Here is a 14,463-nt window from a genome sequence, read left to right as displayed (position 1 = left end):
GGCTACCCATTCCAGTATTCTTGCCTGGAGGATTCCATGGAGAAAGAAGCCTGGAGTACTACACCCCATGGGGTCACAAAAGAGTCGGACATGGCTGAAGCAACTTAGCATGCATGCACATGTCCCTTCCCTGCCCTGAGATTCTGAACTGGTGTTTTGAGCTGCTTTTCCCATGAAGAAGAACTGAAAACAGCTTAGGAGGAGACAGGTGGAATCAGGAGTGTGGTGACACAACACACCAGCACTTTCTCAGTGGTTTTTAGGAAAAGTCAGGGATGGAATCTGGTGGCTGACTTCACACTCGGCGGTCTTCAATGGACCTTCTGAGGACCCACATAATCAAAGGCACCTTCAAAGTCTGAGAGCATGAAGCTTCTATAATTACAAGAGCCCTCTTTAAGTAAAAAAAATTGCAGATTTACAAATACAAAATTAGGCATGGAAGTGAGATATTTACTTCAAATAAGAAAATAGATTATGACAGATTTCAGGATCACTGAAGAATTAGGTCCCTTTCTTCTGAGATCTCATCAGGCAATTTACCAGAAACACTTCTGATTGTCAAGCTGCTCCTCTTTCCACCTGGAACGCTCTACAGTGCTCAGCAACTCAGACCCCTGTGGGGCTAGATAAGTGAGGGGATCTGCTGCATACACTTTACTAGGCTCATGATTTACCTTCTCCTGCACCCAACTGAAACTTTTATGTGTAAGTTAGTCACTCAATCATGTCCGATGCTTTGTGACCCCATGGGCTGTAGCCTGCCAGGCTCCTCTGTCTATGAAATTCTCCAGGCAAGAATACTAGAGTGGGTTGTCATGCCCTCCTCCAGGGTATCTTCCCATCCCAGGGATCAAACCCAGGTCTCCCGCACTGCAGGCAGATTCTTTACCATTTGAGCCACCCGGGATAATAGAATACTTCTATAATTGTAGTTATTATATATATAATATATATATATAACTGTACAGTTATAATATATACAAGTGATATTGCAAGAGTGTCAATGGAGAACTAAAAAAAAAAAAAACCACTGGGGGGAACTTTAATAATCCCACCATCTTAACCAACCATCTTTTTCCTTTGTCCATGTTCCCTTTTCAGTCCACGGGCATAACATGTGTGTTTGAAATCATGGTACAGATACAGTTTCATATTCCTTTTCTCCTAACATGCCATCATTTCCCTATGGTGCTCTATTGTTTTTATCAACTTGGTATTTCTAGGATGTACAGTTATCCACTCTCTTGCCGTTATCAGAAATTTATATTATACAAAAAAGAATAATGAAGATAAGAATGGAGTTTTACCCTGGCTATGGACGGTTCTAGGCTTTCCGGGTGGCACAGTGGTAAACAGTCCACCTGCCAATGTAGGAGACTCAAGAGACTCGAGTTCAACTCTTGGGTGGGGAAGATCCCACAGAGGAGGAAATGGCAACCCACTCTAGCGTTCTTGCCTGAGAAATTCCATGGACAGGGTCCTGGCAGGCTACAGTTCATGGGGCTGTAAAGAATCAGACTTGACTGAGCATATGCAGACAGCATGGATAGTTCTAACATGCAAAAAAAATTTTTTTGAAGAAAGACCCTAGTAACATTTTAATTCACAGAAGCATAAATAATCTGTCAATTTAAAGAGAAACATCAGTCAAAACAATTATTAGGTGTGGGCAAATAAAGAAACCATCAGCAGGTTGGATTTCTACTTTTCAAGTAATTTCTTCAGGTAAGCAATTGAAAATCCAGTGCAAATGACCCTTCTCATGAGGTTATTGAATAGAATAAACAGAGATTGCCATCTGACTGTGTACTACCGGGGACATTTTTTTTTCTTAAGGAGCATTTCCTAATGGAAAGTATTTCTGCCAAAGTCACCCCTTGTCAATTTTAGAGAAATAATTTAATTATGCGATTTAGAATAGAAATTATTCCACAGAACACTGTGAGGACCCTCTCTCTGAGAAAATCTGAACAAAACACTTCCATAGGCTCAGTAGTTCTGCCTTCCTGGGTAGAAATTAGTTGCTGAGCAAAATGATTCATAACTTCACGGAACAGTTGCTGTGGGTGGACTCATGTCACTCACGTCCCCCTTTACGCCCATGGCTACACCTTCTAACCTTTTACTTTCTCAGCTTCTCAATGTGGTGCAGCAACTGAACCACCCTGGAGGGGGTTGGCTTTTTAAAATTTCACTATAAAAAAAACGTGGGTAATGAAGACGTGGCAAAAGAATCAAAAATCTCTTATTCTAAATCCTCTGATGTCCAACCGCTGGCAAGATCAGGGTGTGAAATGGTTGTTTCTGGGATTTGAAACTGTCTCCACAGTGCAGTCAATTCATAAGTAAAGTGATTACAGCTCCTCACAAGTCACTGACAGCTTTACACCTAAGGTGGGTCCAAGCTACTAAAATTATGCCTAAGTCATTTTTGGAATGAATCTAAACCTTAATTGGCTTGATTCACTTTATTTGGGAGGTTCCTAATATGTCAAAGGTTGTCGCAAAAGCCCTGTATGAGAATTTAAATCTCGTGCGCTCATGTGAAGGGCAGACAGGGGTCTGAGAGTGTCTTAGCAGAGGCCAGGTGTCTATTTCAGCTGAAGATATCTTGGATGTTATGGCAGTGTTGAGGCTTAGACCCTCCCCAAACTTCAACTTGTAACCTCTCTTCAAGCTTTATGGCTTTATTGCTTTATAACGAAAGGCAAGATTTGGGGTTAACTACAAAGAACTGGTTCCACAGAATCTCCTAAGGTATTAATCTCCCTTCTGCATCAGTGACTCATTTGATGTCACAGGGATGGCGATGATCAAAGGATTTCCGCCTGGCAAAGACAAAAATGTGTACATTCCATTTTTTTTTTAATTTTATAAAAGCCAGTGTCTCTGTGAACCAAAAACAGGGACTGACATTGTGACCAGCCAATTTTCTCCCTGATGCTTTTGTAAAATGAAATTTTCTTTGCTTCCTATTTTTATTCTGCCTTATAGTGTTGCTGGCATGGGTAACAATCACACTTGGCGCTTCTGTCATGCTTTTCATCCAAAGATTTCAAAGTGCTCCCCAACAGGATTTCATCTTCACTGCAGGGCAGGGAGGAAGGTCAGCTCTATTTTGCCTAGTGAGCAGATGGAATGCTGAGAGGTGACATGACTTATAAGCCTGCCCTGCAAAGCGGCAGGGGCAGAACCAAGTTAGAGCCCAAGCTTCCCAACTTCTAACTCCATCTGCCGTTCACTTGTCCAAACTGATGTGGCCTCTTCTTCGAAGGGCTTGAACAGTCAGACCCAGCAACACATGTTACAAACAGCTTGTTAAGTGTTTTCCTTGGACAGTCACCATGCCAAGGTGAACTGACCTCCGGGAGAAACTAGAAGCCCCAATCCAAAGAGGTTGGATTTGTTTTGAGAACTAGTTTTCAGACTTTAGGAGCTTGGAAAAATATGCCTAAAAAGTGAGTGCAAATCTTCTGAGTGAAAAATGGCTACCAGATCTCAATACTTGAAAATATCAAAGTATTGGCAAGGAAGTCAAGCAACAAAAAATCTTATACTCTGCATTTGGGAATGTAATTAGTACCACCACACAGGAAAACAATTTAGCAATAGCTTATTAAGTTGAACATGAACGTGCACTTCAACTCAGTCATTCCATATCTGTGTATTGATATACACATGTATGTATAGGTATACCTGGGCTTCCTTGGTGGCTCAAAGAATCTGCCTGCAATGCAGGAGACTCGAGTTTGATCCCTGGGTTGGGAAGATCCTCTGGAGAAGGGAATGGCTACCCACTCTAGTATTCTTTCCTGGGAAATCCCATGCACAGAGGAGCCTGGGCTTGCAAAATAGTCAAACATGACTTAGCAACTAAACAACAATAAATGTGCTATGTGCTATGCTCAGTTGCTCGGCTGTATCTGGCTCTGTGACCTCGTGGACTATAGTCTGCAAGTCTCCTCTGTCCATGATATTTTCCAGGCAGGAATATTGGAGTGGATTGCCATTTAAACAACAACAAATACATATATATAAAATATATATAATTCATGAGGTGAAATACTATCCAGGGGTGCAGATGAATAAATCATATATTCACATAAAATATGGATAAATCTTATCTATAGTACTTAACAGGAAAAAAGCAAGACTGAGTAGATAAGCTAAAAACTGAATCTATTTTTGTAAAGCTCAAAAATATGAGAACTAAACATATGCTTAGAGGCACAAACATATACAGGACAAAACTATTTTTTAAGAGATAAGGGGATGATAAAGACAAAAGGACGTGGTACATCTACATCTTGGGAAAGACAGGAATCTGAGATTGGGGAGCATATTAGTCAAGGTTCTCCAGACAATCAGAGCCAATAATATATGTATAGGTAGAGATCCATTATAAGGAATTGGCTCATGAGATTATGGAGGCTGGGAAGTACCACAGCCTGCCATCTGCCAGTTGGAGGCCCTGTATTGCAGATGATACAGTTCTGGTCCAAAGGCCCCAGAGTCAGTGAAGCCTATTGAGGAGATCCTAGTCCAAGGGCAGGAGATGACCAACATCTCAGCTCAACAGGCAGGAAGCAAAAAGGGCAAATTTTTCCGTCTTCTATATTTTTGTTTTCTTCAGGCCCTGAACAGGTTGGATTACTTTGCCAACAAAGGCCCATCTAGTCAAAGCTATGGTTTTTCCAGTAGTCAGGTATGGATGTGAGAGTGGGACTGTAAAGAAAGCTGAGTGCCGAAGAGTTTATGCTTTTGAACTGTGGTGTTGGAGAAGACTCTTGAGTGTCCCTTGGACAGCAAGAAAATCAAACCAGTCAATCCTAAAGGAAATCAGTCCTGAATATTCATTGGAAGGACTGATACTGAAGCTGAAACTCCAATACTTTGGCCACCTGATGCAAAGAACTTATTCATTGGAAAAGACCTTGATGCTGGGAAAGATTGAAGGCAGGAGGAGAAGGGGACGACAGAGGATGAGATTGTTGGATGGCATCACCAACTCGATGGACAGTTTGAGCAAGTTCTGGGAGTTGGTGATGGATAGGGAAGCCTGGCATGCTGCAGTCCATGGGGTTGCAAAGAGTTGGACACGACTGAGTTACTGAACTGATTGACTGAAACAGGTTGAATAATTCCCACCCATACAGAAGAAGACAATCTACTAAGCCCACCAACTGGAATGCCATCTCATCTAGAGAAGCACCTTCACAGATATACCTGGGTATAATGTTTAATCTGGGTCACAGTCATGTTGACACACAAAATTAGCCATCACAAGGAGGAACACTGAGTCATTAGTAGCCTTCAGTTCTTAGGTTAAGTGGTTAATTCATGTGATTTTGGTTTACCATTTTTCTTAAAAATGACACATATATTATTTTCAAATATTACAGAACAATTTAAAATCTGATAAACAAAGAGTTTTAAAAAATTGACTTTTAGAGGTCTATATACCTCTGCCAAGGATTATATGTATGTGCTTGTATGTAATCAGAGTTTGATATGCTGCATAAAGGTCATAAACATCCAAGGTTTTTAAGGGTATTTTAAAAACAGAAGGAGGAGAGTGAAAAGTTGGCTTAAAGCTCAACATTCAGAAAATGAAGATCATGGCATCTGGTCCCATCACTTCATGGGCAATAGATGGGGAAACAGTGGAAACAGTGTCACACTTTATTTTTTTGGGCTCCAAAAATCACCGCAGATGGTGATTGCAGCCATGAAATTAAAAGACACTCCTTGGAAGGAAAGTTATGACCTAGATAGCATATTGAAAAGCAGAGACATTACTTTGCTAACAAAGGTCCGTCTAGTCAAGGCTATGGTTTTTCCTGTGGTCATGTATGGATGTGAGAGTTGGACTGTGAAGAAAGGTGAGCGTTAAAGAATTGATGCTTTTCAACTGTGGTGTTGGAGAAGACCCTTGAGAGTCTCTTGGATGGCAAGGAGAGCCAACCAGTCCATCCTAAAGGAGATCAGTCCTGGGTGTCCATTGGAAGGACTGATGCTGAAGCTGAAACTCCAATACTTTGGCCGCCTCATGCGAAGAGTTGACTCATTGGAAAAGACCCTAATGCTGGGAAGGATTAGGGGCAGAAGGAGAAGGGGACAACAGAGGATGAGATGGCTGGATGGCATCACCGACTTGATGGACATGGGTTTGGGTAGACTCTGGGAGTTGGTGATGGACAGGGAGGCCTGGTGTGCTGCGATTCATGGGGTCGCAAAGAGTCGGACACGACTGAGCGACTGAACTGAACTGATCCAATAATTAATCAGGAAAAGTATCTGAGGCAAGTATGACATAGAAGAGTTATTATAGTTAGTCTATAAAGAGTTCATACAAACTGAGAAACAAGATATTAAATATAAAATCTGAGAAAGTATATGAACAAACAATTTACAGAAAAATTCACATAAGAAAGATATGAAAGAGGTTTAAGCTTTACTCACAAACAAAAAATGCAGATTGGTTAGGGTAACTTTAAAAATTTGTAACATTGATGAAGATTGAAAAAATCCTTAGTGCTGGCAAGAGGTCAGTGGAGCAGGCATAAACACTGCAATGTACATTTTCTAGAAGCATTTTAGAGATAGAATTCAGTAGCTTTAACTAAGCCCATAATTTTTCACCCAATTCAGTCCTGGAAACCTTTCCAAAAGAAATCATTAGAAACTGAAAGTAACATGTTCAAAGCAACATTATCTTTAACGGGAAAAAATCTGTGAAAATGCTGAACAATAGGAGAATGGTTAAATAAAGGGTAGCAATCCTCAACGGAAAGCATGCAACCATTAGTAATGGTGTTTTTAAAAAAGTATTGATATGGAGGCACACTCATGCTAAGTGAAAATAAGGATACAGAACTATTCCTACAGCACAATTTAGATTTGTAAAATACATGTACACACATACACTCACGCACACACCCACCCAAAGGAAAATGCATGGTAGTTGCCAAAATGTTTAAATAGTGGTCACTGCATTATGGACTTGTGTGGTTTTCAGTTTCTCCTGTATTTATTTCCATGGTTTCTAAATTTTCTAGTTTAATAATAAAATATAATATTTTTGAGATAAAAGCATACACAATAAACAGGCATTTCCTGTAACACAATAGTGCTGGGTCATAAAGTGTCTACTGTAGGGTGATGGACTCACATGTTTTAACAAACAGAATATCACATCCTGGGAGCCCTCTCAGCCCAGGCAAAAGCAGGACAGTTGGTCATCCTATCTTTTGGCTTGAAAAAAATCAATGGAGTGGAAAGATTTCCCAACTGTGAATTGCAAAAGCAGTCAAAAAAGATTTCTTGAGTCTCCTTATAGATAGAAGTGGCTATTTTGACCTTGCAGATTTTTATCAAGAGTTTTAAACAAGTCATGCCTTGAAGAGTTTGTTGAAAGCAGGGCGGATTGCATCAATGCTACATTAAGGCTGGTTAGGCTACATTACACAAGCTCTGAAAGCATACCCAAATAGGTCAGGACACAACTGCCTCTTGCTTGTCTTTGAGAAGAGAAGCCTATTTTATTTATCTCTCTTTTCATTTTTTTGTGCTGAGCATATTCTTTCCTTTTGCAAGAGTGGGAGTGCCAGGTGTAACATGTAACCAGAGGAAAACTGAGCTCAGCTTAGAGGAGCTAAGGGGAGTCAGCTCAGAGGGTGAAGTGAACTTCCAGTTAGGGCTAAAGCCCTCTGGAAGAACAAGGATTCAGGTTAGACTGCCTTGACCTGCCTTTCTTGAACCATCAGGACAAATCCCCTCCCATGCTACATCAACAGGGAGTTTTTCTACATCTTTGCTTAGGAAGTATCTGGGAAAAATGACAGAGTTAACATACTGTGTGTGCCAAGAGCCATCTCTTATCACAGAGGAGAGCCACTTGTGGCAGACCAGGAAGCGAAGGGCTGTCCCTTGTCTGTGTTTCAGTTCAGTTCAGTCGCTCAGTCGTGTCCGACTCTTTGCAACCCATGAATCGCAGCAGGCCAGGCCTCCATGTCCACACCAACTCCCGGAGTTCAATCAGACTCACGTCCATCGAGTCAGTGATGCCATCCAGCCATCTCATCCTCTGTCATCCCCTTCACCTCCTGCCCTCAATCTTTCCCAACATCAGGGTCTTTCCAATGAGTCAACTCTTTGCATGATGTGGCCAAAGTATTGGAGTTTCAGCTTCAGCATCAGTCCTTCCAATGAACACCCAGGACTGATCTCCTTTAGGATGGACTGGTTGGATCTCCTTGCAGTCCAAGGGACTCTCAAGAGTCTTCTACAACACCACAGTTCAAATGCATCAATTCTTTGACACTCAGTTTTCTTCACAGTCCAACTCTCACATCCATACATGACTCCTGGAAAAACCATAGCCTTGACTAGATGGACCTTTGTTAGCAAAGTAATGTCTCTGCTTTTCAATATGCTATCTAGGTTGGTCATAACTTTCCTTCCAAGGAGTAAGCGTCTTTTAATTTCATGGCTGCAATCACCATCTGCAGTGATTTTGGAGCCCCCAAAAATGAAGTGTGACACTGTTTCCACTGTTTCCCCATCTATTTCCCATGAAGTGATGGGACCAGATGCCATGATCTTCGTTTTCTGAATGTTGAGCTTTAAGCCAACTTTTCACTCTCTGCTTTCACTTTCATCAAGAGGCTTTTGAGTTCCTCTTCACTTTCTGCCATAAGGGTGGTGTCATCTGCATATCTGAGATTATTGAGATTTCTCCCAGCAATCTTGATTCCTGCTTGTGCTTCCTCCAGCCCAGTGTTTCTCATGACGTACTCTGCATAGAAGTTAAATAAGCAGGGTGACAATATACAGCCTTGATGTACTCCTTTTCCGATTTGGAACCAATCTATTGTTCCATGTCCAGTTCTAACTGTTGCTTCCTGACCTGCATATAGGTTTCTCAAGAGGCAGGTTAGGTGGTCTGGTATTCTCATCTCTCTCAGAATTTTCCACAGTTTATTGTGATCCACACAGTCAAAGGCTTTGGCATAGTCAATAAAGCAGAAATCGATGTGTTTCTGAACTCTCTTGCTTTTTCCATGATCCAGTGGATGTTGGCAATTTGATCTCTGGTTCCTCTGCCTTTTCTAAAACCAGCTTGAACATCTGGAAGTTCATGGTTCATGTGTTGCTGAAGCCTGGCTTGGAGAATTTTGAGCATTACTTTACTAGCATGTGAGATGAGTTCAATTGTGTGGTAGTTTGAGCATTCATTGGCATTGCCTTTCTTTGGAATTGGAATGAAAACTGACCTTTTCCAGTCCTGTGGCCACTGCTGAGTTTTCCAAATTTGCTGGCATATTGAGTGTAACACTTTCACAGCATCATCTTTCAGGATTTGAAGCAGCTCCACTGGAATTCCATCACCTCCACTAGCTTTGTTCATAGTGATGCTTCCTAAGGCCCACTTTACTTCACATTCCAGGATGTCTGGCTCTAGATGAGTGATCACACCATTGTGATTATCTGGGTCATGAAGCTCTTTTTTGTACAGTTCTTCTGTGTATTCTTACCACCTCTTCTTAATATCTTCTGCTTCTGTTAGGTCCAGACCATTTCTGTCCTTTATTGAGCCCATCTTTCATGAAATGTTCCCTTGGTATCTCTAATTTTCTTGAAGAGATCTCTAGTTTCCCTATTCTGTTGTTTGCCTCTATTTCTTTGCATTGATCACTGAAGAAGGCTTTCTTATCTCTCCTTGCTATTCTTTGGAACTCTGCATTCAAATGCTTATATCTTTCCTTTTCTCCTTTGCTTTTTGCTTCTCTTCTTTTCACAGCTATTTGTAAGGCCCTCCCAGACAACCATTTTGCTTTTTTTGCATTTCTTTTCCATGGGGATGGTCTTGATCCCTGTCTCCTGTACAATGTCACGAACCTCATTCCATAGTTCATCAGGCACTCTGTCTATCAGATCTAGTCCCTTAAATCTATTTCTCACTTCCACTGTATAATCATAAGGGATTTGATTTAGGTCATGCCTGAATGGTCTAGTGGTTTTTCCTACTTTCTTCAATTTAAGTCTGAATTTGGCAATAAGGAGTTCATGATCTGAGCCACAGTCAGCTCCCGGTCTTGTTTTTGCTGACTGTGTGGAGCTTCTCCATTTTTGGCTGCAAAGAATATAATCAATCTGATTTTGGTGTTGAGCATCTGGTGATGTCCATGTGTAGAGTTGTCTCTTGTGTTGTTGGAAGAGGGTGTTTGCTATGACCAGTGCGTTCTCTTGGCAAAACTTTATTAGCCTTAGCCCTGCTTCATTCTGTACTCCAAGGCCAAATTTGCCTGTTACTCCAGGTGTTTCTTGACTTCCTACTTTTGCATTCCAGTCCCCTATAATGAAAAGAACATCTTTTTGTTTACGTAATCATTTAGTCACTCTGTGTCTTCATGTCCTCACATATAAAATAGCTAATAGCACCTACATCATATCATTTGAGCTGTGCTTGGAGATGGGTATGCAGGGCCTTCCCTGGTGGCTCATGCATTAAAAATCTGCCTGCAATGCAGGAGACCCTGGTTTGATCCCTGGGTTGGGAAGATTCCCTAGAGAAAGAATGGCTACCCACTCCAGTAGTCTCGCCTGGAGAACCTAATGGACAGAGGAAACTGGCAGGCTACAGTCCATGGGGTTGCAAAGAGTTGGATGTGACTTAGTGACTAACACTTTCACTTTCATAGCATTTGCGGATCACATACCTTCATAGGTAACATGTTGTGCTTGGAACAGTGCTTGGAGATGGGTGTATGGGAGTTTATTAGGGAATGTGCCTTAAATTCTCAACAAGTGTAGCTACAGGAAGGAGGAAGGATTGAGCAGAGCCAGACATTGTGATGAAATCTTAACAAAGCCTCTGCGGGAACTGCCCCTGAGTTGGGGTGGGAGGTCAGTAGTCTTGGGACCCCAACACCCAATCAGGTGAAGACCACCCTGGGAAGAGGGAATGACTCTGGTATGGCAGCCTGTGTCCCCTCTCAGGTCTCCTCTCACAGACCCGGGGCTGGGATCTGAAATCCATCCTTGTGTTTGGGCCAGCAGGGACACTGATCTGACAACCAACTTTGTCTGGAGAAATCCCCCATGGCTTTGCTGAAGTCTCCTGAGGTTTCCCAGAGTCCCAGAAGCTTCTACCCAGCTTTTTGTCCCCCTCTCCTGTACTCAGGATCTGATTTCTTCAAATCTATGGTGAACCCTGTGATGTGCAACTCCAATCCCCCTTTAGGAGCAAATTTTAAAGTTAACTTTAAAAAAATCCTCTTTAATTTTACTTTTTGAATATGTAAAACAATGTGATTCAAAAGGCAACACTTATAATACTAAACAAACAAAAACAAGGTGCATATTTAGATAATTCAGATGTCCACCCCCAAAGGCAGAAAACAGGATAGAGAAATTGTTCAAGACTAAAAGAGACCAAAGAAACATGGTGACTAATTGGTTGAGGGGACAGAAATCTATGGAGCTATAGCTAGATACAAAAAAATAAATAAATAAATAAAAACACTGTGACAAAATTCTGGTAATTGTTGATCTAGGTAAAGTACATTGTATGTATTAGTCTTTGAGTCTTTCTGCGGACTTTGACATTTTCAAAACTTTAAATCCAGGGGAAAAGTAAGAAATCTTTTCTTGTTGAAGTGTCTGGCACTTGGCTTCTTATTTATCTGCAAACCTGTTAAAACAGAAAAGATGAACAACATGGCCTGAATGGGAACAAATAAGTCAAACACCAAAAATACACCTCAATTTTTTATAAGTCAAGCAGGAATTAGTAGGGGGAGATCTCTGGGTTTTAATATAAAGTGAAGTTGCTCAGTTGTGTCTGACTCTTTGAAACCCCTTGGACTGTAGCCTACCAGGCTCCTCTGTCCATGGGATTTTCCAGGCAAGAGTACTGGAGTGGATTGCCATTGAAACACCATGTAATTTTCAACGAAATTTTAGAGGAATTAAATACATGATGTGTGAGCACTTAGAAAGGACAAAAACAACCATTAGGAGATGACATATGTTATGAAGAATTTTTGCTGTTCATCTGTTAAGTCATGTACAACTCTTTGTGACTCCATGGACTGCAGCGTGGCAGGCTTCCCTGTCTTTCACCATCTCCTGGAGTTTGCTCAGATTCATGTCCATTGAGTCGCTGATGCTATCTAACCATCTCATCCTCTGCCATCTTCTCCTTTTGTATCCAATCTTTCCCACATCAGGTTTTCTTTTTTTCTTTCCCCAAATGAGTTGGCTCTTTGCATCAGGTGGCCAAAGTGTTAGACCTTCAGCTTTAGCATCAGTCCTTTCAGTAAAAATTCAGAGTTTTTTTCCTTTAGGATTTACTGGTTTGATTTCCTTGCAGTCCAAGAGACTCTCAATAGTCTTCTCCAGCACCATAATTCAAAGGCGTCAATTCTTCAGTGCTCAGCCTTCTTTATGATCCAGTACTCACATCTGTACATGACTACTAGAAAAACCATACCTTTGACTATATGGACCTTTGTTGGCAAAATGATGAGTTTGCTTTTTAATATGTTGTCTATGTTTTCTATGAAGAATAGTCATGCAAAACACCTTTCCCAGAGGGGAATCAAAGATACAATTTAATTGCAACAGAGTATTTGAAAAAGTCAATCATATTGGTATTGTGATTAAAATGGAAAATATAAAGTGGATGATTAGCTGAGTTTTCCTTCCCATTCTTCATTCCTTCATCCCTTTACTCATTCATTCAGTATTAATCATCAGCACTGCAGAGACAACCACCCTATTAGAATGAATGAACACATTACTGTCAACTCAGGCCTAAAGGAAATTTCTAAGTTTCTAAAGTGTGCTCTAGGACCAAATCATCAGGATCACATGCGGCGCTTGTTAGACATGCACATCTGAAGTCCCATCCCACACTTACTGAGTCAAAATTTCCAGAAATGAGACTTGGCAATCTGCAGGTTTAATAAATGTTCCAGATAATTCTTTTGTACACTAAAATCTGAGAGCCACACCAAAGTTCTCTGCTCTCTTTTCTGAAATCTTAAATATATTAATCAGTAAGTTAGGTGGATTTCAAGTTGGAGTAAAAATTGATAAACCATATTAAAGAATCAAACTTGAAAAAGACCTTGACAAAGCAGAAAGGTGAAATGAAATTAATGATATACAACTTAATAGGGTTAAATGTTAAGTTCTGCATCTAAGTTCAAAGAATCAACTACTTAAATACAAGGTGGAAAAGCTCTGGACTGACAGCAGTTCACTAGAAAAGATATAAAGTTCAGTGAGAGTCAAAATGTGGTATTATTTTTTTAAAAAAACTAATACAAATTTTAGTATGCATTAATAGAAATTGAAATTAAGGAAGGGAGGGGGAGGGTTACACTCATATTTTGCATTGGCAAAGCACATCAATTTCAAGATATTTAAACACCTGTTTTTTAAAAAGTCATTGTCAAACTGGAGTTTGCCCAAGGGAAGGTGACTAGGTCGTAAAGAGTCTTAAGATCACATCAGTGAAGACTCAAGAAGTAGAATGTACCTCATATAGAAAAGTGAAGATTTACTTCTTCATGATAGCTAACTTTGTGGGGTTGGAAAGCTATCAGTTGAGGAAAGAATTGATTTTTTTCAGTATGATTCTACAGGAAAAACCTGGGAACATCGGGGCAAAGTTATAGAAAAGCTATTTTTGGTATAATGTAAGAAAGAATTATCTAAGAGTTGGAGGGCTCTATATACGGTATTAGCTGTTCCCTTTAGAGATAGTGAGTTTCCAAAGTAGGTTAAAGCATCTGTCACAGATATTGTGGAGAGGATTCCAATTAACCAATAAATCAACCAAGGGAGGTCTTGCTCAGACCAATAGTGCTGGTGGGCTGGGAACTAAGGAGTATGGTTAACTCAACCCTCTATAACTAAAATACAAAAAAAAAAGAAAAAAAAATTTTAATAAATAAGAAAGAATACCTGCATTACCTAGGTGGTCTCTTCAAACAATGTTTCTGTCTTTTTAAATTTCTGTATAAGTTTATCCAGAATGTGTCAATGAACAGGCTTCAGACCTTTATCTTGTTTTATCAGCTGCTAATCTTTCCAAAGGCATCCATTTCTGATATCTTTCACGGAACCTGTTTTGGAAAAGGCAAGAGTCAGAATGCCCACAACGTACTTCCATGGTCTCCTGCAGAGGAAACCTGACCCTGGTCAACTGACATGCTTTTAATCAATAAACTGTTACTCCCCTGACACAACAACAGACAGCCTCCCCAGAAGTGGGAACTGAACTTGACATGCAAGCTGGCTGGTACTCTATGGGGCAACTTGGCACAAAATCTGTATTAAAATAGGGTTAATATGATAGTAATTAATTGAAGGAATTATGTTCCCTCTTTTGAAGAGTTTCTCATGTAGTACACAAATTAATTTGAGCATTTGGAAGATGGAACACAA

The sequence above is a fragment of the Capricornis sumatraensis genome, chromosome 1 (assembly GCF_032405125.1).
Source record: "Capricornis sumatraensis isolate serow.1 chromosome 1, serow.2, whole genome shotgun sequence".
Classification (NCBI taxonomy): domain Eukaryota; kingdom Metazoa; phylum Chordata; class Mammalia; order Artiodactyla; family Bovidae; genus Capricornis; species Capricornis sumatraensis.
The sequence above is the reverse complement of the archived record's forward strand: the minus strand, read 5'-3'. Positions refer to the sequence as shown.